This window comes from Ornithodoros turicata, chromosome 5 (genome assembly GCF_037126465.1).
Source record: "Ornithodoros turicata isolate Travis chromosome 5, ASM3712646v1, whole genome shotgun sequence".
Lineage (NCBI taxonomy): Eukaryota > Metazoa > Arthropoda > Arachnida > Ixodida > Argasidae > Ornithodoros > Ornithodoros turicata.
Window position 1 is genome coordinate 21,016,255 of NC_088205.1, and position 26,433 is coordinate 21,042,687.

Here is a 26,433-nt window from a genome sequence, read left to right on the forward strand (position 1 = left end):
CGTGCATTCTTGAAAATGAACTTCGCCACATAGCACACTAAAGGCCAACCACTGTACAGAGTGATACGTCTATCACTCTTGATTTGTGGATAACGCGGGGCGTACTCCTTTTTGTGCCAATTAACATTTCTGCATAAGTGTCACAAAAAGGCGTACGCCTCCCGTTTTCAGCAAATCAGGGGGGAGAACGATGACATTTCGGTTGATGGTTGGCTAGGAGCGTGCTATGCGGTGAAGTTCATTTTTAAGTGAGAACGGCAAGCCCTATCACCACCACCACCACCACCATTTTTAAGAGTCAGTAGGGCCCGCATTTTTAGGCACTAACAGGTAGCGCTCTTCGTTGGACCTGGATCTTTGTGTCCTAAATGACGGGTCTCCAACATTCCTCCGTCGGGACTACTCAACAGACGTATTAGACATTTCGCTGTGTTCGAGGGACGTTTTTCCTACCTGACGTGGTCCACAGACCTGGGCGGAAGAGGTAGTGACCACGTTCCTATATTGGTGTCCTGCTCCAAGTACGCATCCGGGGCAGACCGCAGAACCGTACGTCTAACAAATTGGCAGTCCTTTCGTGAACTGTGCAAAAAGGACGTGCGCGTGGGAATGACCGCAGGCGAATTTACCGGCCATATTGTGAACTCTCTGACGTCTGCCACCACGACTGCAAAGATCAGCGTTGGTCACGCAGGTACGGATCCGGAGGTGGAGCGTTTGCGTGCCATTCGAAGACGGGCAGAGCGGAAGGCTCGGCGATCCGGCCAACTTGCAGATGCACAACACGTCATGGAGGGATGGGCAGGTCCCTGCCGCGTGGAAGGAGGCACTGGTAGTCCCCATCCTGAAACCGGGGAAACAACCCTCCGATCTGGCGTCTTTCCGACCCGTGAGCCTCACCAGCTGCTTAGGCAAGGTCCTTGAACGTATGATACTGCACAGGCTCGAGTGGTGGCTGGAGTGAAGACCTGTTTTTCCTCAGGGAATGGCGGGTTTCCGCAGACACCGTAACTCCATGGATTCGGTGCTCGATTTAGACTCTTCGGTCGAAGAAGCGAAGGCGCGAAGGAAAATAGCGATGGCTGTCTTCCTGGACATCAAACAGGCGTACGATTCCGTAAGCCATCCCTGTGTTATTCATGGGTTGTTGCAGGCCCGACTTCCTCCGTCAACGGAAGATTTTCGTCACTACAGGCGAGGGGACACGGAAAAGATCACTGTGCCACAGGGAGTTCCTCAGGGAAGTGTCCTTAGCCCCCTGTTATTCAACATTGTCTTGATGGGCCTCAAGGAGTGCCTTCCTCGGAGGGTGCATCTGTCCATCTATGCTGATGATATTTGCGTCTGGACTGTTGGCAAGTCCCGCCCTGCAATTCAGTGTCGGCTCCAGAGCTCACTTGATGCCATACATGCCTACTTCCTGAACGCAGGGATGGCCATCTCCACTGAGAAAAGTGCTACCCTTCCGTTTACCCGGAAAGAGATGCGCCGGTTCCAAGTACACACCGGGGGGTCCCCGTTAAGGCTGGTCAGGCACCACAGGTTCCTCGGTGTTGTGTTGGACCGCAACCTGTCGTGGGCAAGACACATTGACTATCTCTCTTCAAAGGCGCAACGTTGGGGAAATGTGATACGTCACTTTGCCGGCTTGCGCTGGGGATGTACTGAGCGGGACCTTCTTGCACTCCACAAAGCGCTTGTTCGTGGCTCAGTAGTCTACAGCCTTCCTGTGTTGCACGGACTATCACGGACGTCCGAACACAAGCTCCGTTGCGTCTTGGCGCGCAGCTTGCGGACCTGTCTTGGCGTTCCGCGTTGCGCTGAGACGAGGATGGTGGTAGCCGAGGCCAGGGAACTCCCAATTGGCGTCCTCCGCAAGAGAGAAACTTTCCGCCACTACTTGCGATTGCGCGCTCACCATCGCCGTCACCCACTGGTACAGAAGCTTCGTAAGCGAAACCGCAGCAAAATCGCGCAGTGTGCGCAAGAACTAACGGACCATATATACCTGCCTTCACTGTTGCCCCATCCGCTTCTTCAGTAGCGCCATGGACACTGCCGAAACCATCCATCTTGTCTCACATCCCGGGGATCAAGGGGCCGAAGAGCCAAACCCCTGCTCCAGTCCTCAAAGCAGGCTACTCTGGAGTGGATGGACGCTGCATACGGAAACCAAACCGCTGTATATACGGACGGTTCCTCCACTACCGGCGGCTCATCTGCGGCATTTGTAATCCCAGACGAGTCAATTTCACGTGGGTTCCGCCTATCGCACCGCACCTCGGCCACCTCTGCGGAGTTGTATGCCATCCTGCTATTCCTAAGGTCTATTTTGGATCACCACCCCCGCCTCTGGGTGGTTTACACAGATTCGCGGGCAGCGCTGCAGTGCATAGACAGCATGGGCATCCGTGGCTCCTTGGCTCCGGTGGTAGTGAACATCTTAACGACACTCAAGGTTTTAGAAGACAGGGGCCACCGGCTCACCCTCCAATGGGTCCCTAGCCACATTGGAATAAGAGGCAATGAGGTAGCGGATCGGGCAGCTGCTGCAGCTCACCATCGCCGCTCAGCAGTCTCCATCATACTTTCGAATGGAGATAGGCGCTCCGTCTTGTCCGCTTTGACGTCGCCCTGGGCCCATCAGGAATGGTGTCATGACATCACCCGGTGGTCGCTTCTGTATGCTGTTGACCCAACGCTTTCATTTGACATGCCAAGCGGTTTCCCTCGCCTCTTTACGTCTCTAGTGCGTCGTCTACGACTTAGCGTCGCATTCACCCCTGCACTCCGGTATAGGCTGGGCCACAGCACCACGGCGCTGTGTACAACTTGTGGTTTACCGGCAACAATCCGACACATTCTCGAAGACTGCAGCCAGTACGTACGCGAGCGACGGGCCTTTAAATCTCAACTTGAAATGCTGGATCAGAGGCCATTCAAGATCTGCAAAGTTCTCGGCCCATGGAGTAACCCTGGACACCAGTGCCGTGCACTTGGCGCTCTGCTTTCCTTTCTGAGGGCCACCGGCCTCCTTCACGAACTGTAGGGATTTCCTTCCCTCGTCATCCTTTCATGTGAACCTTTTTGGAATGGGGTAGGGTCCTGCACTCAACGCAGGGAAACATCCCACATCATCATCATCCATTCATCTATGTTGTTGTTGTTGTTGTCTTCGTTGGATAGATCATTCTAGGCCAACAAACCTTCAGAACCGTATTGTTTTATCTTCCGATTGGAGTGAATGTTGATACATAGAACGGTGCGCACCCCTTTTTCAGCTCATCGGGAGACAGAGCGATATCATCCGCGATGATGATTGGCGTACTGCGTGCTATGCGGTCAAGAGCGCCCCCTGTTAGTGCCTAAAAATCCGGGCCCTAAGTCATCTCTAATGATATCGTTGTCTGCCCTGATTTCTTGGAAACGGGAGGCGTACATCTTCTTTGTGACAATTATGAACAACATGAGTGTCACAAAAAAGGCGTACGCCTCCCGCTTTCAACAAATCATGGCAGATAACGATATCGTTAGAGGTGATGGTTGGCTAGGAGTGTGCGATGCGGTGAAGTTCATTTTTAAGAGCGTAGTTCTCCGAGTGAAAGGATGCAGGTACACTCTTAGAAATGAACTTCACCGCATGGCACGCTCCTAGCCAACCATGATCTCGAATGATATCGTTATCTGCCCCGATTTGTTGAAAACAGGAGGCGTACGCCTTTTTTGTGACAATTATGAAGAGCATAAGTGTCACAAAAAAGGCGTTACGCCTCCAGTTTTCAACAAATCACCTTGTACTCTCTTCTTCCAGTGTTATCTTTTCAAACAGGTTGTGTACGCTTCTTTGTGAGTGACTTTGATGAAGACACATCAAGACAGGAGACTCATCAACATGAAAGATATGAAAAAAGAAAAGAAAGAAACATCAAAGTCACTCACAAAGAACTCCAACCCATCTCTATCTCCTTGGTTGGACTGTTGACTGCAACGTAATTTTCCTCCCCCCTACGCACTGCCACTTCCGCGGAACAGTAGGGTGTATCTTAATAAATAAAGGCTGGTATACAGTCCGACGGATCTGGGCGGAACCGCGCGCGCGGCGGGCGCTGCGCAACGCCAGCGGCTGTCGTTCGGTTTGTATAGTTCGGCAGTATGGAACGAAACGTGGCGGGACGACGGCGCACGACTGCGCCAGCCGTCGTCCAACAAGTAGAGCACATCTCTTCTTCTGGTCGTCTGCTTTGGCCAAAAGCTGTCCGCCGAGACCGTTGCTTCCGCCTTCCTGGCGTCATGCATCTCCCGCTTTTGGAGTCCTACTGATCGGGGACACCAGTTTGAGATCCACCTTTACTGACCTCCTTGGACATTCCCGTCTTCGCACTATCTGCGTCCAATGGCCTCGTTCAGCGACTCCACAGGCACCTAAAGACCAGTCTCATCGCCCACGAAGATCGCATTCATTGGATCGACCATCTTCCACTCGTGCTCCTCGGCATCCGTGCAGCTCTTAAAGGAGGTAAGAACTCCTATCTGCATGTATTTAGTTACGGGTTTAATAGATATAATATTGTTATTCTACGCTTCGTAATTCTATTTACAATCTGTTGTTCAATTCTTCTCCTTCATAACTTGTGCAGCGTTAAAACAAAAACGCACTCTCTTTCGCATTCGGGCGAGTACACGCACCGCCGTCCAGATACCTCTATCCATCTTTACGTCATCTGAAGAATTGTAGCACCAAATCAGACACCAACGCGGAGGTACACATAACGTTCTGCTTTACCCTCTTCAAGATGAACTTCACTACATGGCACGTGCCTAGCCAACCATCATCCCCAATGACAACGTTTTAGCCTCTGATTTGTTGAAAACGGGTGGCGTAGCCCATGTTGTGGCCGCGCATAATAGATCCAAAATAGGCTTCGCCTCTCGTTATCAACAAATCATGGGCGAGAACGTTGTCATTCGGGAAGATGGTTGGCTAGGAGCATGCTATGTGATGAAGATACGCACCGATCAAGTTCACCTATACAAAAGGTGTCACAGACAAAACGTTGAAATCGCCGTTTGGAACCGACACAGTCGGCGCGCTGCTTGGTACAGTTCATAGCTCCTTTAAACTCAACTGAGGTTACAGCTCCGCCGAACTCGTGTACGGCTTCACACTCCGCCTTCCCGCCGATCTCCTTACTCCTTGTCGCATACGGCGCCCTCTGACTACTTGGAGCACTTGCACATCTTTTTCGACCGTCTCCGTACCATTCTCACACGTGTTTCCTCTTCCCGCCCATGTCATATTCAACAAGACCTTCCATCGGCCACCTTCGTATTCCTCCGACCCGGCGGCGCCAAGAAGTCACTCAGTTTCCCCTACTCAGGCCCTCATCCCGTCCTCGGCCGCTCAGGAAAAAACTACAGTATCTCCATCAACGGTAGGAGGACATCGTCGACCGACTCAAGCCCGCTTACATCGAGAACCCCGCCGTTACTGCATACACAGACTCCATTGCAGCCTGCAGTGAGCCACGTACACGTCCCACTACCATCGGCCCTTCAAAACGCGTCTCCTGGTTCGACAGCTCCCCACTGTCTTTAGCGGTGGCAGCCGCCGCCGATAAAGTTTGCAGCGCGTTTCTCTGTCACACCTCCTTTCTGACCAACAAGTTTACGCGAGGACCGCACAACTCGTGACCCGAACGCATCGCGAGGAGACAGCGCGGATTGGCGCTCCAGCCGTTCTGGCATGCAAATCCAAGAGCGCGGTTTTCCCAAGTCGAATGTCGGCTCCTGCTCGCCAGGCTCCTGCTCACTTCGCCATTCACCCGATATTACCACGTCCTCTCCGTTTTGTCACCGGAGATTGCAGCAGAACATGCTGTCATTATCTGTGCGCCGGCCCCTTCCGCGCTACGATCTGCTGAAAGCAGCGATTGTCGAAAGAACAATGGTTCCTGTACTCAAACCCCTTCAGCAGCTGCTGTCTGCGGAAGACCTCGGCAACGGATGACCGTCGCAAATGCAAACACTTTTTGGGAGACCGCGCGGTATCAGTCGACGAACTTCTATTGAAAGGACTCGTGCTCCCACGGATTCTGTTTGTTCCCGCTTCGAGCCTCTCCATCACTCAACTTGGTGCCCATGCTGACAAAATCATGGAGGTTGCCGTGCCCATATGGTTGCAACCATCAAGCAGCAGCAATCATCTCCGATGTCCTCGACAAGTCACAGCTCCCGAACGTTACGGACGTCCAACCCATGTCCACTATCTTGGCTTCTGCAATTCCCGACAGACAGGGTTCATCAGTAGACAGGACTTCCCGCGCGCCGCAACACTGTTGTCCGCGGTCACTGTCCCCCGCCGGTCACTGTCTCCGCGGCGCCCTCTACGCTTCTTCCCAACTCGGGAAGACAACACAACATATTTCTGTTGGCCTCATTGGTCATTTGGCGCACGAGTGCGCAACTGCCGATCACGGTATATACGCGTGGCCAAGAAACCTCCCTGGGGGTCACTGACGCCGGCGTGCGGACCCGCTTCGACTTTCACCGTTATTAGCCGCCTCCTTTTTATTACCAAATGTTATTTTCTTATAGGCACCGGCACCGCAGTCAAACAGGAGAGCGCAAACAGGATATGAAATACTGTCGCCTGCGGTGTTGAAAAGAGAAATAAACCACCAGCTTGTTGGTAAATATAGCAGCCATGGAAGCACGGAAGCCGAAAGGAAAGCTCTTTATGACGTAACTTCAAAACGGAGCCGTCAAGAGATAGGTTTCCGGCATGGTCCAAACACGGGAGCTGAACGTCCGGTAAGCGATTACCTTATCTATAGCTTACATTATACCAAGTGCTCGTTGCTGTGGTCACGAAGAAGACTTATTAGGAACATATGGTAAAATAATTCTTAGGGTGGATCCCAAAACTGTTCGCAGGAACACCTTCATCGAACACAAATAGACGTAAATTTTGTATCGCGATTGGCGTTGTGTTGTCCGAGACCTTGAAATGTTCGTACGAAAACTTGAAATAAAGAAAAGCGAACGTTGGCTTTTTGAGCTACAGAGAGATTCACCTTCTTAGCATTGTTCATTGAAGGCAACTTCCCTAACTGAAATAACCTTTAGTATAGCTGTCGCCAGTGAATACTTTCTAGTTGCTAGATTGCCACTTCCGGGTTCGGTAACATCTCATTACGGCCCGAGTCTCATTACGGCCGAAGTCTCATTACGGCCGAAAGTCTCATTACGGCCGAAAATCCTTTAATCCCCAAGTGTCTCGTTACGGCCAAAGTCTCAATACGGCCGAAGGTAGTCTCATTACGGCCGAAGATGTCTCATAACGGCCAAAAAGAAAAAAGAAGCATCCACCATAGTAGCTCTGTATATACTGTGTTTTATGCTTCCCAAAATGTGTCCGAGGCGGTGTGCCCCCACGGCTTGTGTCACACACAATGGTTCATGCACACAATATTGCGACAGTGTTTCATGCATCCCTCGTGAAAAATGTTTTTATTGTCATATGTGTCACACGATATTTGTATGTGTTACGCCATTTTCTCTCAGTATTCGAGCAACATCCTACTCGTTGGTTCTGTGAGCAAACTGTGTGTGTGTGTGTGTTCTGAAAAGTACTCCACAAGGGAGCCCACTGGGAGCTCCAGGAGTCACATGACCTATGACCATGATCTTCTCCCCCACTAGCTGCCTTCTACAATTTACGTCCACCTGAAATTTACAAAAAAGTACATAAGCCACTGAACAAAATGACATATGCTGTCAAGCAGACTTTTTTTTTTCATATATTCAAAACATATTCAAGAATTATGGACAACAATGACAATTACGTCATAATAATGCAGCTGCATAGCCAGGAAACTATTTCAGGAGGTGTTTTATGAGGCTTGACATGGGGTGGAGGAGTCCCCCTCGTCAGTGCTTTATCCAGACCCCCCTAAATTTTTTGCAATTTCGCGATTTCAGCTTCAGATACGTCTTTAATGATATGTTAAGCTGTAATGACGTAACTATTCCAACAATTTTTTCCAACACCCTTCTCGTGCTTGGGATTCTGGATAAACCACTGCCCCTTGTTCATTTTCCTGGGGCACTACATTAGAACTTATGCCACGGCACTGATGTCACAATGTTAAAAGTGTGTGTCACTCTATGCATTCGGAATTCCTCTAAGCTACAATATGTAAATTCAGAATATCCGAAGGGTAAACATCAGATGTTACCTTCATGCTGAAACGCGTGTACGCAAAACACTTCCACCGTGGTGGGCGACGACATAAGTGTAATCATACACGCAAGACAATTGCGGGCACATGGAGTAGTGGCAGCAACCTGAAAACGATACATTTTCTTGTTATATATGAGTAATCAAAAATATACATTCTCACATGTTTCGTTTTGTCGTTTGTAGGAAGCGCTAGTAAGGGAACAGCATTTGGTTGGTCACATGCAAGCCACAATGCGAGAGGTGCCGATATTTCGATTACGCGATCAAAAATTAAAAGTCTAGAACCATGCACACTTCCCCATGCAACTACTTCCCCAGCATCGTGAGTCATGACACCACGTATTCACGTATAGTGTAATGTGAAATGATATGCAGGAATGAAAAAGATGCCAACATACCTGTAATCCAGTGTCCCGTAAGTTTGATTCGATTTTCTGGCAGCTACCATGAAGAGCAAATGCACGATTCACAAGTTTCGTTTCGCCATTTTCATTGCTGTTAATTTCGCAAGATCCCACGTGACCTCCTTTGGATCAGTGAAAAGTGAAAATTACTCGCGTCGTGAACATATATGTTCATCTCAGCGCAAATCACGTTTTGCATGCTATAGCAGGAAGGGGGATCAATACTCTTCCTTTCGTGTTTTGATATCTTGTTGTTTTGCTACTCTCACTTCGGAGTTCGGATGGTGTCTAGCAACGTTGGGTACCTCGTTTCTTGTGTGAGCAAGTGGTTGCTGTTTACGACGTGTTCATATCTCGATTTGTAGCGCTGTAATGTGCAAATTAGCGGACTTTATAGCGGCTCTCTATTTTCCGTCGTTGTCTTTCGAGCAGCGCCTGTTGTTGCGGTAAAAATCGAGTTGAATGAATCGCCACAGCCCCAACGTATATCGCGCAGTGTTGACCAAGACCAAGTCAAGCAGGAATTCTGGTGAGTAATGCTTTCGTAGATTGTCTGTCTTAGTAGTGTGCTGTCCACACATAGTTGGATTCTCATACGAGTAATTTAAATTAATCAAAACAGCCGAAGTGCCTGTAATAGATGGAACTCGGTATTCGTTCGTAGGTTTGCGCCGTTTCTAGTTTGTTGCGCGTTTAGGAACAACAAATTTATTCGAAGACGATAAGATACCGATAATGCATCACCGTACAGCAGCATTTACTCGTATCATTGTGAGCCATATTTAATTTGTTAAAATTCGTCGTCGTATTTCTTCAAAAATAAAAGCGCAAGTCGGCGTACTCTAATTGATCTCCTTGAACTGCTTACGTCGAACGTCTGCAAATGTTGTACTTATGTGCTTTCGCGCACAATACTAGGCACAAAAGCATATCTGATTAGAATAGATACTTCAAGAGGAAGTCATTCAAATACACTGTTATTTATAGCTGGTTTTCCATTCCAGGCATGATATGTGGCTGCACGGAGGATTCCGAAAAAGAAAAACAACAACATGGCTAATAGGATGTTGCTGCCCAGGGAGTCCTGGCGAAGAGGTGAGCTGTTAAGATCATCATAAGGTTCTGTTGTGAAGTGAGAAATTTTGTAGTAGTGCACGAATGTTAATTCGTGCACTACTTTTATAACAAAGAAACCAGAAATGGAAAGTTATGCATGCATCATTTCATGAATTGTAATGTATTACTATTTGATATTCACATGTTTCCATTAAGGGAATGAACTACTGAACCTATATTCATATCATGGTCATGCTCTGTGTTTACCTGGAAGTCACATTTTTAAGGCTTGTCATTCTTTTGTTCATTCATCTGCTTGCAGCATATTAAAACCAGCCATGTAGAGACAAATGCTTGTTTTTTTTTAAATATTCTAGCCTATTCATGGTTGCTCTTCACTTCTTGCAGGTTTACTCATTCCAGAAGCAAGAATTGTATCATTGTAAGGCGAATGGAAATAAACTGACATCGACTGAGATAGGTGTTCTGTCATGGCCAGTGACTGTGGGATGGCTCCAAAAGTGTCACAACAAAGCCGATATTCATCTAGCTCTCTACAAGTAGCTAACTCCACATAGTAGCCTGCTTCATAGCAACATCAACACTACCTTGTGGGAGTACACATTACATAATATGTTGCATTTTGCTGTGGTATGATAACATACCATTTGTCGCGCAATATGTATATATAAATATGATAAGGGCACAGTGCATAGCTTATAACCTGCTGAATATATATCCATACCTGGCTGCGACATTGCATATCAATGCAGGTTACAATACACATTTTCACATTTGGCCGTTATGAGACATCTTCGGCCGTAATGAGACTGCCTTCGGCCGTATTGAGACTTTGGCCGTAATGAGACACTTGGGGATTAAAGGATTATCGGCCGTATTGAGACTTTCGGCCGTATTGAGACATCGGCCGTAATGAGACTTCGGCCGTAATGAGATACAAGACTGGGAGTCCTCTCTGTTAATAGCCACAGTTGCTTCGTGGTGCTTACACTAGAATTTTCTTTCTTAACCAATCTTGATGTTAGCTCCAGTTTTACAGGAAATATAGCAGCACACAACTGAAGGTTATCTAACGTCCCAATGGATGGTTGTTCATTTAGAAAGAAGCCTGGGAACGTTCATTTAACGACGCTCAAAATGTTTTTGTCGCTCGAGTTAACCGCGCGAACAGCATGGTAATTACGCAGTAAATAAGATGAGAAATAGTTCAATTTTGTGTTTTGTTATCATCGCTTTTCGAGCGGATCAAGTATTTCATTTGATTTATATAGTTTAATTTTCTCGGTCTCTCTTTTGAATGCGTAATGGAAATAAAGAAAGAAGACGCGGCAATTTCTTAGGTCCGTCGATGATTTTAGCAAATACCTGACAACCCTCATCCCATCAAGTCCGAGCTAGGGTTCGGATATTTTCATGTCGCCAAATCCCGGGGCTTCGAGATAAATTTCCTCCTCCTTCACAACGAATGGCCGGTGGAATATGTGGAAAGCAGATATCCTACCGACCTCAGTGAAAAATATCCGTTGCAGTCCGGAACCGACCGAGCCTGCCTTCTAGGGGTGTTCTTTTACGTCACCTGTGGCTGGCTTAAATCGTGCGCAGCCGTTCATGATTGCCCCGAAAAGTGGTTCGAGGGAACTTGAATTCGCGAAATCCATTGGAGACGTGCATTATGGCGCGCGGTTGGATTATGAGCTACGATGGCTTCTAACAATGTGACGGCCGGGAATACCAGCTCCATCTTCCACGTGCATTTTGTACGGCGCGGGATTTCATGTGTTTCTCAACAATCAGCGGTCAAATTTTGATACCTGTGGTATCGGTGGAAAGAGGAGGTCAAGATCTGGGGCGTGGAGGCCCCGGAATTTTAGAATTTCTCTTAGGCTTCTTGTAGATACCCTCCAAACTTTGATCACAAAATAATCGCCCCCAAGTTACAGATCTTGTCCAGTAAGACCACTCGCATTAAAATCTCACCGCTGGTTACGGAGACAAACTACAAATATGCGCCATGCAGAATCCATGTGGGGAGAGGGATGTCAGGCTCAGGTCACACTCAAAGAAAGGAGCGTCGAGCGGCCCTCAGGGAGCGTACAGGGAGCTGCCTAGCTCACTTGGCAGCGCGCGCCCTTAGGGCGCCCCTTCTGTATACAGGCGCTCTAACGAAATTCACCTCCCTCAGAGCTGGCGCTTACATAGGGAGTCCTCAGGGTTGGTTGGGAATACGGCCCTCAGGTAGCAATCCTGATTCACGAGTTATAATATTCATACATCACATTACGTTTTGTCTCACTTAAGAACGATATCATCCTCATAACACTCGGGAGGATGGGAGGATGGAACACTCTTTATAATTATACCCCTATGCAGAACGGCCTTCATTCCATTTGTTCAGTAAAAGTCTTTTATGGCTCACAACATCTGCAGGGAATGTACTGTGAGGTACGTAGAATTGATAGATATCACAAACCACTTTCGGTATGTTTTGATATGATTTTGTTATGTATCATTTTTTGTAGCTTTGTACTGTGAGTTTTTTTTTTTTTTTTTTGTTGTTGTTGTTGTTCCTTTGTATGTTTCTTCCATACACTCCACTTTTGCAATAGTGCTGGCTTATCACGTAATAAGTGAGTGTCTAGAAGTTGCTGGGCTGTTCATTATTGTACGTACCAGTGTTTGCTAGAGCGCTATTTATACTACAGTAATCCACAGTTGTAATATAAGTTATCAGTGTTGTACTTAGCTACAACATGTTCAAGACATTGAGTTGTTTGCTGCTGTGTGTGTTAGTAAGCTTATTAACTGCACTTGTTCATTACCCGCAGGACTATCTACCATGTTATCTATGTAAATTATCTTTTAAATCACTCAATGCTTACACACATCAAGCGTCATGGAACAGCTGGTCGCACTAGTGCGACCTTCGTTTCCATATCTTTTTTTTTCTATTTCTATTTTGTTCTATTCTATGTAAATTTTGTGTAAGAAGGAACTGCGTCTCTGGCTTCGCCTTGCAGTCCCTCCTGAAACCTGATGTTTACTGCCATCAACAAACACATAAATAAAATAAAATTTAAAAATTACTGGAAATAGCAACTACATGCGTTGGCTAGTCGACATCGACCTAAACTCGATAGGTTTCTTGTGTGCTGAGGGAGTTTTAGAGAAACGGAAGCGGCCTTTCGATTCCGACCCCGTATCGCTGTGAGTCAATCAGATATCAGCAACGTCCAAAGGAATCGGGCAACCGGCTTATCATGTTTTTGGAAACGTTAATTATCATGAAACTTCAACGTTAGTGCATCGTACGCTATCGTCCTTGCGTACATAAGGGATAGCATGGTGGTTGTGCGCACTGCGCGAAGCTTTCTTCATGTTTTGTCCGTGAGCAGAAGCACCAACGCTGTCCCTTACGTATACGCAAAGGCGATGTGTACAGGGCACCTAAAGGGGCTATGAACTCTACGAAGCTAGCCCGCCGACTGTGCCGGCTCCAAACGGCGGTTTGTTTGTTGTGACACTTTTTGTATAGATGAATCTGATAGGTCCGTATCTTCACCACATATAGCAGGCTGTTAGATAGTCATCGTCGCCAGTGACTACGTTCTCGCTCCTGATTTGTTGATAACGGGAGGCGGAGCCTATTATGCAACCATTATGTACGGCACTGTGGCTACAAAATGGGCACCGCCTCCAGTTTTCAACAAACCAGGGACGAGAACGTTGTCATTCGGGATGATGGTTGGCCAGGAGCGTGCAATGGTGCGAAGTTCATTTTTAAGAGTGTAGAGCAGAACGTTATGTGTACCTCCGCGTTGGCGTTTGATCAGGTACTACATTTCTTCAGATGACAATCGATAGAGATATCTGGATGCCGGTACGTCTACTCGCCAGTATCGGAAAAAAAAAGTGCGTTTTTGTATCAACGCTGCACGCGTTACGAAGGAGAAGCATTGAACAATAAATTGTAAATAGAGTTAGAAGCGTAGAAGAAAAATATTACACCTATTACACCGTAACTAAATACCTGCAGATAGGAGTTCTTACCTCCTATAACCTCACTCAGAACTCAATTAAACCGGAAAACCGTGCCCATATCCGTGATCGGGAACGAACTTGGTAAGTGTAGCGTCAGTCGAGAGGGGACCTTTCATTCTCGTGATGCGCTATCTCCTCGTCGTTCGTTTCTTTATCGCGGTACCGGTTCAGTGGGGAGATTTTGAAGGACTAGAAGAGATTTAGGGGGCAGATCGGAAGGTTTTTGCGATAACGGTTCCGAAAATATGACACCTCAACACACCTGAACACCTCAGCAGCGGAAAATATAAGCACCTGATTCTTTTGTAGAGGATTGCATGAAGTTGCGCTGATGTTGAGAATGACAGATTCCAGTTTGCCTTTTCCTAAAGCGAGTCCGATGTGCATTCAATAACTACATATCCCCCCCCCCCCCCCCCCGATGTGCAAAGCTCCGTAATGTTTCTTTGTGATTGCGTATTAGCGCCACGCCGTGGATGTGAGCGGCGTACAATTTTGGACAGATGGAGAGAGGACAGCTGGAACGGGGGGGGGGGGGGGATATATTTATTAGACGAAAGGAAAAAAAAAGGTCAGCCAAACGGGACGTCGGCTTGCTATTCCGCAACAAAACGAAAATTAATGAAGCTGAAGAAACAAGAATGAAATAAATAAAAAAGAAAAGAAGAGGAATGAAGCTGAAGAAAGAAGAATAAAATAAATAAAAAAGAAAAGAAGAAGAATGAAGATGAAGAAAGAAGAATAACATGAATGAAAGCAAGAAAAAGCTGGATGGATTGGGGCATAGAGGGTGGGTGTGGGCCCTAGAATGATTTCAGGGAGAACTGTGCCAATATTCGATCGATTTTTTTTTATTTATTGTTTTCCACAGATGGACAGACTGTCATGGAGGCTGTGAGAAAAAGCCGCAGACGCGACAAATTCTGCCCCCCCCCCCCCCCCCAAACCAGGGGAAGCCATAGACCGTTGGTGATAGGATTTAAACGTACCAGTACCTCATAATCCTATGCACGACCTTTTGCTATCAGCAACGCCCTTACCCACTCGGCCATGCCGATAGTCGCTTAGTGACACAACGCGTCTCACTTGATGTCGTCCACGTCATCTGGCAACGTAAACGCCGTGGAGAGCCGCGGAGTTACAGCGTAGACCAGTGTTTCCCAAACTGTGGGTCGCAACCATACCTGGGGAGTAATGTCTTTACTGTAATGAAATTACAGTAATGAACTACTTTTTCGGGTAATTTGTAATGTAATGCATTACTTTTGACACTATGTAATTTATAATGGAATTTAATTACATTTGGGCAGTAATTTTAATGACATTACTCATTACTTTTTACAAAAGAATCGAGTGTATGTTCTGTGTTGGCACTTGGCAGAAGCAGAGTTGGCGATGGCGACTGACGAGTTCAAATTCTAACGCCCACTATGAACGGTGACGCACTCAATCGGCACAGAATAAAATATATCTCGTTGTTACAACATAGTGTTGTCATATAATGAATTTCCACACACTTGCAAATAAACACTTGCAGTATCGTTAAGATTCAGCTCGCAGTACTGATCTTCTAATGTCATTACTGTATATTATCTGTTGAACATGAAAGAACTGAGGTTCTGAGGCTGGAACAACATAGAAAGGGCAAATACATACAAAGCCCTTTTACATAAACACTGGTGCTTAGGGGAGTGTAGTATAAGTGTAATTCGGGTGTGTCCCCATAGTACACCCTTTCCACACGGGGAAGGGAGTAAAAAAAATCACTGTGATGTTACGTTTGGAATAAAACTACATTCCAATTGTCACTTACTGCCAACAACTGTACTGACTGCGCTCAATAGTCAGTTGGACTAATAATTAACAGTTCAAGAACACGATACCAAGGAGATTCTACGTCGCATTCCGTGCTTGAGAGGGTGAACTTACAGAATGATGTAGCGTACCTCCTGAAGAAATGCCAAGATCCAACAGCGAAATCGCTGGGGAGGTCTGTTAGCTTAGCTCAATTGGTAGAGCCCTGGACCGGTAATCCAGAAGACGTGGGTTCGAGTCCTACAGCTGGCAACCTTTCATAGCATCGATTCTTCCTCAGGAAACAAAGAGCTGTTTGATTCTAGTGGTCTCGGGCATATTGCGAGCTTTTATGACTCTCCCCTACGCCGCGAGACAATTGAGTATGAATACGAGCGATGCCTCAGGACTGCTTTGGCACAATGCAGGCTGGCCAATGCTTAGCAAGTCATTGGCCAGGGTACAGATCTGTATCAAGAAACAAGCTCGTTGGCCGATAATACACCAACCAAAGTCGGGTAGGCTAGCCTAGCTATTGCCAAGCTTGGCCCAACCTTTGTTGCTTGGGCATAGTTGGCCCATCGTTGCTGTTAATTGGTGGGCCGCTATCTAGCCGGCTATTGCCCAGACTTGGCTCTACACTGGCCCTGTGTTGGCCCCATGTCTTATAGGTCTGTCTGCTACATTGGCCCAACGTTGGCAGTATTAAGTCGGGCCGAGTAAGGCCAATGTCAATCCCCAAGCTTGGCCCAACCTTTTTCTGCAAGGACGGCCCAACGACTTTTAGGTCGGAAGCACACGTCGGCCCGGCATTTTGCCGACGTTGTTTTTCTCCATGGGGTGTCTGAACAGCGTGTCGTACGAAACCGCCTCCACACTGGATCCGTACCGTAACCGCAACGGAGAGAAGCAGCAGTTTGAACCAGGCCTTAGTGTATAGTGTACAGGAACAGTCATCCCTGCTGCGATGCGTTTATTTTTGTGTCTGCGATGGCTTCTAGCCCTACTTACTGCGTGTGACGATATCAACCGTCAAATTAAATTTCAGCGTCGGTTTTGTGTATTACTATTCACGCGCGAAAATCGAACAGCTTCGCGAAATCAGGGGGTGTCGCGACGCGATATCTTGTTGTTCTGATGAGTCACAGGGTAGCAACGCTTGCGATCCACTGCCTTATCCGAAATTCGTTATCCTTGTCCGAAAGTTCTCGAAGCAGTGTCGTTCTGACTGCCATTCGGAAACGCGGTTTCCATTCCTGGCATTGGTCTCTTGACCCCGAGGAACGTCTCTTTCTGTTCGCACTTTTTCGGTCAAAGGACACTCACTTGAGGCTGATATAGACACCATGATTTATCCAGGCCCCCAACACCCCACTCTCAAATGTTCGGCAACACCCCCTTAGCTTTCTTACCTGTGCATGCATCCCCTACAGGAGGGTCCTTGCTCTTTCAGCTTTAGACGCATGTCGGTAATTCTAGGTTAAGCTATTATGATGTAACTGTAATAATAACCCGCTCCCCGAATTTTATGGGATTCTGGATAAACCACTGCATGAACAGACATCAGTGACGGCTCCCAAGAAGTGCAAGAGCCACAAAAAGTTCATGTGCGGGCGTCGGCTTTCCAAACCCTGCGAAAAGTCTTCAGGCCAGGGGGGTCGGACTCGCTCAAAAGAGCGTGACCACACGGGAGGTGCCATCCGTTGGTCATGGAAGGTGTTGCCTTCCGTTGGCTGCTTCATTCCGCTAAACTTGACGTGCTCGCTTTCCTAAATTCATCACTTGCTATCTAAATTCGGCGTACTATGGGCGTACCTCATATGTATTCGTTCAACAAATAAGCAGTGAATATTTTCCCACTACATCACTTGCTCGTGTGCTGCCGTTCGTTCGCCACTATTATCACGAAACTCGACAGACCAGAGCATGGAATGGCGCGTGGTTTCGTTTTCGCCATTTCCGGTTCCCGTTGGTTCGGAGAGCAGCATAAAAATGGCGGTTTACTGTTTTTTTTTTTTTTAATTCCGTGATAGCGCCGCGAAGCAACTGTGGCTATGAGCGGCGTACAGACGTGGACAGGTGGAGAGAGGATAGCAGGAAGGAGTGGGGGACAGGGGGGGGCGGTTTACTGTGTGTATTCATCTTTGGAATTCTGTTGCCTTCGGAAATACATGCCTAAATTTGTTAGATGGGTAACGATTTATTGATTTCGCTCGCAACTCGCAAAGCATACAAACGCCACTTCAACAAGTCATCATAGGCGGTGAACATCTTCATCCGTGTCGGCGGAAAGCAAAATGTTGGCGGTGTCGCAGGTAATGTCATAGATAAGATATGATTCACGTTTGATATGGCAACGTTTACCTTGCGATTCCGATGGCACTACTCAATTCTGCACATATCCCGAAGATTCGTGCGAACTCAAGGCAAGTACACGGCTGGCCTCGCTTCTTACGGTGGACGCCGTTGCCTCCATCGGCTCGTTCCCCCGTTTGTCATCCCACGTGACTGCACAGGGTCGGCAACAAGCAGAGCAGCTCCGCTGTAGTTAGGGGGCTGAAATTCGTCCACTAACACTGTCCATGACCAACGGATGGCTGCGCCCGGGCGGTCACGCTCGGGGGTAGGAGAATCCCATTGACGGCGCGCCCGCGCCAAGTACGTTCTCTAGAGTCTTCCTATATTAACTCTATGCTTCAGGCATGTAGGCTGGTGGACCACCAGGCGTTCACGTTGAAAACATCTGCGATCTAAGATGTACTGTAGCTGTAGAGCTGTACGGCACTTGTTACCCAATAAACACTTACTTACTTGGTAACGAAGTAACGACTTAGTTACTTTGCAAAAAATTGGGACTAATAACGCATTCAGTTACAAAAATCAGTGGTCACCTACGTTTCTCTTTCGTTTTTTTCGTTCACTTACAATTGGCCTCAACATGGACGACATTGGCAATAGACCTCTCCCTGTTTGTAAACAAATGACGTCATAGTGTTCGACAGCGCCACCAATTTGTGATACAGTTAAACAACGCTGGAAGGGCCAACAAGGTCGCGTTCGAAAGGCACGGACTCGGGGGAGGGGGGGGGGGGGTGTTACGATGGTCCCTGAAAGGGACGCGACATTCGGCCCTACTTTTCTTTCATAGGAGACAGCGAACAAGTGTCCATTCGTGGAACACAGCCCTCCCATTCCGATTTGTTTCGGTTTCAGTCTGTCTACCAACGTCATGATGACGTTTCTCGAGTAGAGGTCTATTAGTGGAATTCCCGTAGGCTCTCTAAGACGTGGTGACCTGACTGAACGTTCAGCACCTGGGAGCCTGTGGTCGATAGTCATTCTTATCTTGCGTCCTAACGTGACCGGCACCGCTACGCTATCAGGTCGTGTCATTGGCCGTGTAAAGCATTCTTGGAAAAGACCCTGGGGACCTTTTTTTCTTTTTTATCTGGCATCTTCTGCCAGTGAGTAAACTAGAGTCACGAAACTCGATCGGATCCTGGGATGAAAATGTCATTCGCCGTGATGTTGTAAAATGTGTTCACTTGACCTTAATGACGAGGTCCTGGGTTCATCATATGCAGCCCGTACACTCTTAAAAATGAACTTCACCACATAGCACGCTCCTAGCCAACTATCATCTCGAATGATATCGTTATCTGCCCTGATTTGCTGAAAACTGGGGGCGTACGCCATTTTTGTGACAATTATGAACAGCATAAGTGTCACAAAAAAGGCGTACGCCTACCGTTTTGAACAAATCAGGGCACATAGCGATATCATTCGAGTTGATGGTTGGCTAGGAGCATGCTATGCGGTGAAGTTCATTTTTAAGAGTGTACATGTCATTCACCGCGCAGTGTGTCCCCGGAAAAAGCCTTAGTCCGTCTATTTTCCCTCCCATCTGCACACTTGTCTGCTCCAACAACAACAACAACAACAACAAATAAGTAATGATGGTGTACTGCACTCTTAGAAAAGAGGGTGGAGCAGTTACACCTTTTTGGAGGCAATAGTTGTCGCATATGTTGTGCCTAAAAGGTTGCAAAGTTCTACCTGCTACCTCACTCTCCTCAATATAGGTGGTGGTGGTGGTGGTGACGAAAACCGGCTTGCACCACAGAACTTCACCACATACCACGTTGACCGCCAACCATTGCCATGAATGATAGGGTTACCGCTTCTGATTCGGTGAGCGAGGGGGGTGTACGCTTTTTTGTAGCAATTTGGATAGATCATAATTGCTTTTACCGCACTTTTACACCTTTAACAGACGCCATATTGACCTAGGTGGTAACTATAGAAGTTGCCACCTTTTCACGCCTTTTTTTTTTTTTTTTTTCGTAGAGTGTGGGATGTTTAGCCGCTAAGGCGGCACACCCTATCCCATTGCTTGAGGAGGAAAAGATGGTGAATGACGATGAATGTTCAGAGTTCACGCAGGAGCCCTGTTGCTGCTAAAAAGATGATGAGGGCTTGAAGAGCTCGTACCCTCTACGAAAAGAAGGTGTGATTTTCTACCCATTTCGGTAGAGCTGCATTGCAACCACATTTCTACTCCAACCAGTTTTACCTTTTGGGTATAAATGGAGTGTAGAAACAAACTACAGAGTAGAATCTGTCGTTCTACCAGCTTGGGTAGGAAATTCTACCATTTTCTCTTAGAGCAAACGTGAGAGAGAGGAGCAAGGGAAAGGGACGCCGCCGCTTATACCCGAGGGGGAGAAGTCACGTGTGGATTGGCACGAAATGGTAGAAGTACCGTCCTGCTGCAACTTTGGGTAGGAATTTCTATCTGTTTTTCTTAGAGTGTAGCAGGATCCAGTGAGAATCACTCCTTGTGGGTTAGTAAGATATCGCAGATGACAACCGCGTCAGCGTGACCCGCGTTGGACGAGATGTTCAAAGTAAATACGACAAAAGTGACGGAAATGTTATTTTCGTTCTTTGCCTTCCCAAAACAAAATGTCTTTATCCGGCCGAGACGGCGTACTCGAATTTGAAGAAGCATGTTCAAATAAGCGTAATAAATATTTTTGTTGGCTGTGGCAGTTAACGTGTCGATGACCATACGAGTTAGGGGCGCTGCTTTTCACTAATCACTCGAAGACATTGTGGAGCGAGTGCCGGATTGTGAGGCGGTAGCCGGAAATGTTTTGGCCGATTCTATGGCTTAAGACTGCTTGTGGATGTTTGTCTAGCGTCTATCAGTTGAATTAAGAGCGCTCCCGATGATGTCGTGTCTTTCCGCCAGTGGTGCAAAAATAAAAAGAACTAAAAGCAGCTGTTGACTTCGAATTTAGAGAAAAAAGGGAAAAGCAACCTCCTTATTAATCAGGCACATCCTATTTGCCGTCCATGCATCCAACAAAGATGGCTGTATTTGACGCAGCCGTATATTTCCAAGCAATTGTTGAGTCCTGCCACAGAGGCTCTCGCGAGAAAACGCACCAAAAATAATCGATGCTCATGTCGAGTTCCGGCTAGCGTTGAAAGCGAATTCCTCGTCGGTCCAAATAAAGCAGGTGTCAATCCTGGCTCTGTAATACCATGGTAACGTAAGAGTAACTCGTTACTGCCGGGTAATACGGAAACGCGTTCCTTTTGGTACTTTGGAAACGTATTTAGTTCCTGTTCTTTTTTTTTTTTTTTTTTGTAACGTGCGGTGCCTCGAACCGAACTGAACTGAACCGGAACAAGACAAACACGGCATTAACCGTAATTTTTAGCTGGAACTGAACCGGACCTGAACCGTAATTACTAGCTGCCACCCTGGTGCTGAACCGGAACCGAACCGATCTAAAAATTTCGGTTACCGGTTCGGTTCGGGTTGGTGTGTGCCGTCTCTTATCTATCCCATCGTCTGGTGGCGACATCCGTTCTATGTGAGATACATTAGTCGAGATCTGGCGGTTCATTCGGTAGCGTGGAACATACATGGCTAAGGGTGAAGGAAGTTATGCCCTTGCCGCAGCTTATAGAAAAATGTTTTGTCATTCGTACCTCCGAAAGTTTGCAGCAGCAATGCATTGTAACAGCATCATGTGCAACATTAAAAACGCAGCCAAAGAACCACTATGTGTATAATAAGGCCGCACTGCACTGCACTGCTGCTGCAAGTGTACCGCGATACGCCTGTCACAGCAGTTTAGTCCTTCCGTTATATATTATTCTGATTTGCAATCCGTTATATATATATTAGAACCACGAACCGCTTCCGAACCGGTTTACAGCCTCTGAACCGGCTAATCGAACCGATATATGTGAACTCCGGAGTTGAACCGGAACCGAAGCTTTATGGCCGAACCCGAACCCGAAAGAAACCGAAAAACGTTTCGGTTCGACGCTCTGGTAACATGTACAAGTCTAGTGCTGGAACAAAGAACTGCACGCATCACCGCACTTAGTTCGCGTATCCGGTCGTGATATGGACCATGGGGGCCTTTTCCGTAATTTCCTTCTTTCAGGGTACAGAGGCGTCCGGATAAGCAAGACAACCAACCTCAGAACATCAATTCCATCGCAAGTATAAGCCATAAGACAATTGATGTTCTGAGAGCCCTGGACCGGTAATCCAGAAGATGTGGGTTCGAGTCCTACAGCTGGCTAACCTTTTCAGTGAACGTGTAGTTTCTCTACAATTCTTTCTCATATGTATGCTAATCAATCTAAGCCGTGTCAGACAGAAAATTTAGTTTTTTAGTTTTTCCCAAAAGAACATGAAAAAAAAAACCTTGTTCTTTTCAAAATCTCCGGACAATTTGCATCTCGAAGCTCGCAGCGACATCAATGTAATGCCAAGGAAGCTAGTTTATCGATTGCGCACCTCACTTCCGTGTACGGCCGACAGATGGCACAAACATCTCGAAAGCCATTTTGGGATGAATCCAAATACTCGGGACCTCATTGGCAAATCAATGGTTATAAACTTCTTGGAAATATCTCAGATGAACTACATTTTCCGAGAAAATCCGTTCAGATGGAAACTCTCGTTGCAAAGATAAGTAACAGACATAAGTAAAGTAAACATAATATCACGTCAGTGGTGTAAGCAACAGTACGAGACAAGTTTTTCATCTTACAGATTTCTTGCCGTAAATGAAAAGAAAAAAAAAGAACTCTTCTCCACCGTTGGTACCTTTCGGGAAATTACTTTGACATTAACTTATTGGCACACAGTTGGGTATATGCACGTGATACAAAGAAAGGTTATACTCGAAAGTTGTAACACACCAGCAAAATAAATGTCATAAGAAAGTTGACAACGAAGGTGACCAATGTTGGGGACCAGAATAAGAGGTGTGAGGTTCTCTATCTTGTGGTTGAACCCACCTACACGGATTCAGCCGCAGACGCAGGCTCTCTGGGGCTAGAGTAGCCGTTTCTTTATTCTCGGTTGTGGTGTTTCATTCATTTCCAGTTATTACAAATTCGGTATCTCGGAAGCACAAGAAACAACTGACCCCTCTGAGGAAATTGATAGACGGTGTGACACTTGCGATATTTCCTATTTATTTAGCCTCGCTATATCCTACTCGGTAGCAATCCACAATCAATAAATTCTCCCTCGCAGTGGGATTTGATGCCACCCTAATCGCATTCACCGTTCATGTTGTTGGGATTGACTTAGTCTCTTTTTACATCTATCATATTCGTAGAAGACGAGCACAAGCAAGCGAAAAAGATGTGTCCTTTATAACGCGCGGAACGCCACTGTTGGGTAAGGCTTTCTGGGGCATGACCTACTTCTATTCCAGTGTAGTAGTAGGTCATGTTCTGGGGCATCCGTTGCTACACTGACGAGGATAAAGTTATGAGAAAGTGTCTCTCGGTCCTTTCTTCAACATATGTCTTTTCCACGTTGACAGTCTTCTAACAGCGAAGGAAACAAAACTTGGCCGGACCTATACATCATGATGAGAGGAATAACGTCACAAAGCTAAATTGACGAATTTTTACAAAAGAGCTACGGCACTGTTTCGCTTTTTTGGTGGCGGTAAATAACGAGGTTTAATATCGAGTGGACACGAAACCCACATTCCTATATACAATGAGGTCACGCAGGATCTTTAGCATTTCGGGAGCCGAAGGTTCTCTCAAAGTTCTAATCCCTTCGTGTTGGCCAAAGGCTTTCCAAAGGCGGTAATCTCCTGGCGGATTATTATGAACCACCAAGTGTGGTGTTGACACGGGTATTGCAACTCAAAAATCCTTTCTGTCGCACAACTCGATATATACGTACTGTCACATGGATCATAGACTTAATGCAACTATAACAGGGCAGAAACATGCCGTCTAGTAGTGGTGGTGGTGCTAACGAAAGAGCTCGCCGTTGTCGGCCTCACAGAATGCCGTCCCGGAATGTCCCGGAAATGTCCCGGTTCCGGGACATTTCATCGAACCCCGTTTCAACGAATCAGTGACAGCCATCTTATCGAATAGCCTTTTTTTATTTCGTTCGGAAGGAAACAAGCAGAGAATGCCAGAGATGAAGGACCACGTCTTTTGAACCACCAGATGTGGCCCTCCAGCTGTGGCATACTCATTCTCGTTTCCTTCCCTGGCCAGTCCTACAAACAGATCCTGGACCAGAGGTCGCCACTCGCTCACTCATGCTCACCCACTTCGGGTTCAGCTCTCCGCTTGCGCACTCACGCCATGCTCAGCTCTTCGGTTTGCTCACTCATCTCCACTCAGCTCTGTTTGCTCACTCGCGCTCATTTCACTGTTTGCTCACTCATCCTCAACTCGGCTTCCTGTCTCTGGCTGAGCTATATTTGGGTGCTCACGCACGCGCGCGCAGAGTTGCCTCCGATCCTCGATCCCTAGGTTGTCAACAGGGTGAAGAGGATGATATCGGGAGAGTTGAGCTCATGAGAGGGGATTACGGTGCGGGTCAAATGGGGTTATGAGAGGGGAGCAAGATAAAGTGAAAGTGAATCCATGTAGGTTTTTGTGATGTAATGTGTAATGCAGTGGTTTACCTGGAATCGCAAGTACGGGGCGTGAGGGTTACTCAAGTTCGTTCATGCTCAACTCACCCAATTTGAGCATTTCAGCTAGTTCATGCTTAGCTCATTCGCCACACTGAGCCTGAATGACCATTCTCATGAGTGAGTGTTGCTCAAGCTCATATTCTCGTTTTCTCACTTATCTCCTGCTCAGCCCCTCATTAGCTCACTCGTGCTCACTCACTGTCTGCTCAGCTCTCTGTTTGATCACCCATACTCAGCTCCTTCGCCACAGTGAGCATGAATGACCATGCTCATGAGTGGCTTTTGCCAAGGTATGCAAGCCTGTCACAGGACCCTCCTTACCTCGGCTTGGCGTGATGCATTTCGTGGACAACCTGTCAGAATCCACGGAAACTTTGAGGAAAATGCTGTTCGATGGTTTGGGACAAGTGAAATGATACGTGATCCGGCTTCCACCTGGAGCTTAAGCCGTTCTCGCGTAGTGTACCAAGGAGAGTCCTGATTCCTCGTCATCCGTGAAGAGGGAAATAGATTAGTCCAGCGGTGTCATTCGTCCCACCAATTGGTGTGCGCGCATGGAGGTGCGTACATTTCACCCGAATCAACCAAATGATGAGGAGTGAACGCCACATTCTACATTCTATTGAAAATATATCCTGGGACGCATTGTGCCGGCTAAAGTAGAGGGGTCGTTCAAGGTTGACACAGACGGTTGATCGAGAAAAAACAGTAAATGTAATTGCATAAAACTTTCGGAGGACCAAGTGCAATCAATCTCGGGTCAGCGGCACGTGCAGCAGCGGCAGCTATACCTTGGCGGCGAGCAGTGTGCCTGTAGCTGTGGAACAGCGATGCATAATCAAGTTCCTTATGAAGGAGAACGTCAAACCAGCTGAGATTTTGCGAAGGTTAAAGGCACAGTATGGGGAACAAACGATGTGAAGGGGAAGAGTGTACGAATGGTGCAGACAGTTTGGTGAAGGACAGGATATGGTGACGAATGAACCACATGGACACATTCGTCCGATTGCACGTTGGTTCACGGCAGTGAACATCGCAGGCGTTGAGTAAGCCATCCTCGAGAACCGGCGAGTAACAGTCGTGGGCACTGTAGCGAGCGTAGAGATGCAAAATTTCCGGAAATTTTGAATCGCTCAAAAAAAAAAAAAAACGTTTCTTTCGGGTTTTTTCCCGAAAAATTGGAAACAATGGAAACAAATGTGGTTACCGCTGAGTCGAAGCATTGCCGGACAAACCACAGCATACAATGAGCTAGAAGCTTTCGTAGTGTTCATCCTCGAGGCATAAATGCAGAGCAGAGCATCCCATGAGAGTGCTGTCAACTCAGCGATAGGTAATTAAAACAACCCGTCCACTCCGACCAGAACTCCGACATTATGCGAATGCGATGACATCGCTTGGAGCGGCCAGACGGAGCACTATGTTGTTGGCGGATTAGAGACACATAAAGCACTGTTGGCGGGTTGGAACGCATCAAAGCCACGAAAATTTACATTTTTGAATCTTGTCCCAGGAAATTTTGGGATGTTTTACCGGAGACGAGGAAAAAAACTTTCTTTCCTACTCTAAGCGAGCGTAATATTACTGTCGGCAGTGTGGAGAGAATCACTCACGCGCACTTATATACTGCTCCGCAAAATCTGTACAACCAAGTTGTTAAAAAAAAGGAAAAACTACTAGATAGTGCCAGTACGTGGTTTAGCTGAAGGGGAGAGGAAGAAACTAGGTCGGGAATACGGTATCAGTGTTCTATTTGACGTATGCGTTAAGCAGTAGTTGAAAGTGGTATCTGTGTTGTTTGGGGGTGTCGTTTCATTTAGGAAACTGTACCAACCTGCCCTCTGTCAACTACACGTCATCCCCCATTAACGGATTCATTTCC

The 26,433-nt window shown here is 47.0% G+C and overlaps 1 protein-coding gene, 1 long non-coding RNA gene and 1 other non-coding gene across 3 annotated transcripts in view; 2 read left to right on the top strand and 1 right to left on the bottom strand.

Annotated features, from left to right (window-relative positions):
* LOC135394182 (uncharacterized) overlaps positions 1–26,433 on the bottom strand; it is a 283,276-nt gene that overhangs the window by 152,799 nt on the left and 104,044 nt on the right. The gene's annotated exons all lie outside the window — the stretch shown is intronic.
* LOC135395373 (uncharacterized) lies at positions 8,538–10,180 on the top strand. Its single transcript, XR_010423044.1, has 3 exons — positions 8,538–9,175; positions 9,651–9,741; positions 10,111–10,180. It is a non-coding gene; the product is annotated as an uncharacterized LOC135395373 (long non-coding RNA).
* On the top strand, positions 15,756–15,828 carry Trnat-ggu (transfer RNA threonine (anticodon GGU)). Its single transcript has one exon. It is a non-coding gene; the product is annotated as a tRNA-Thr (tRNA).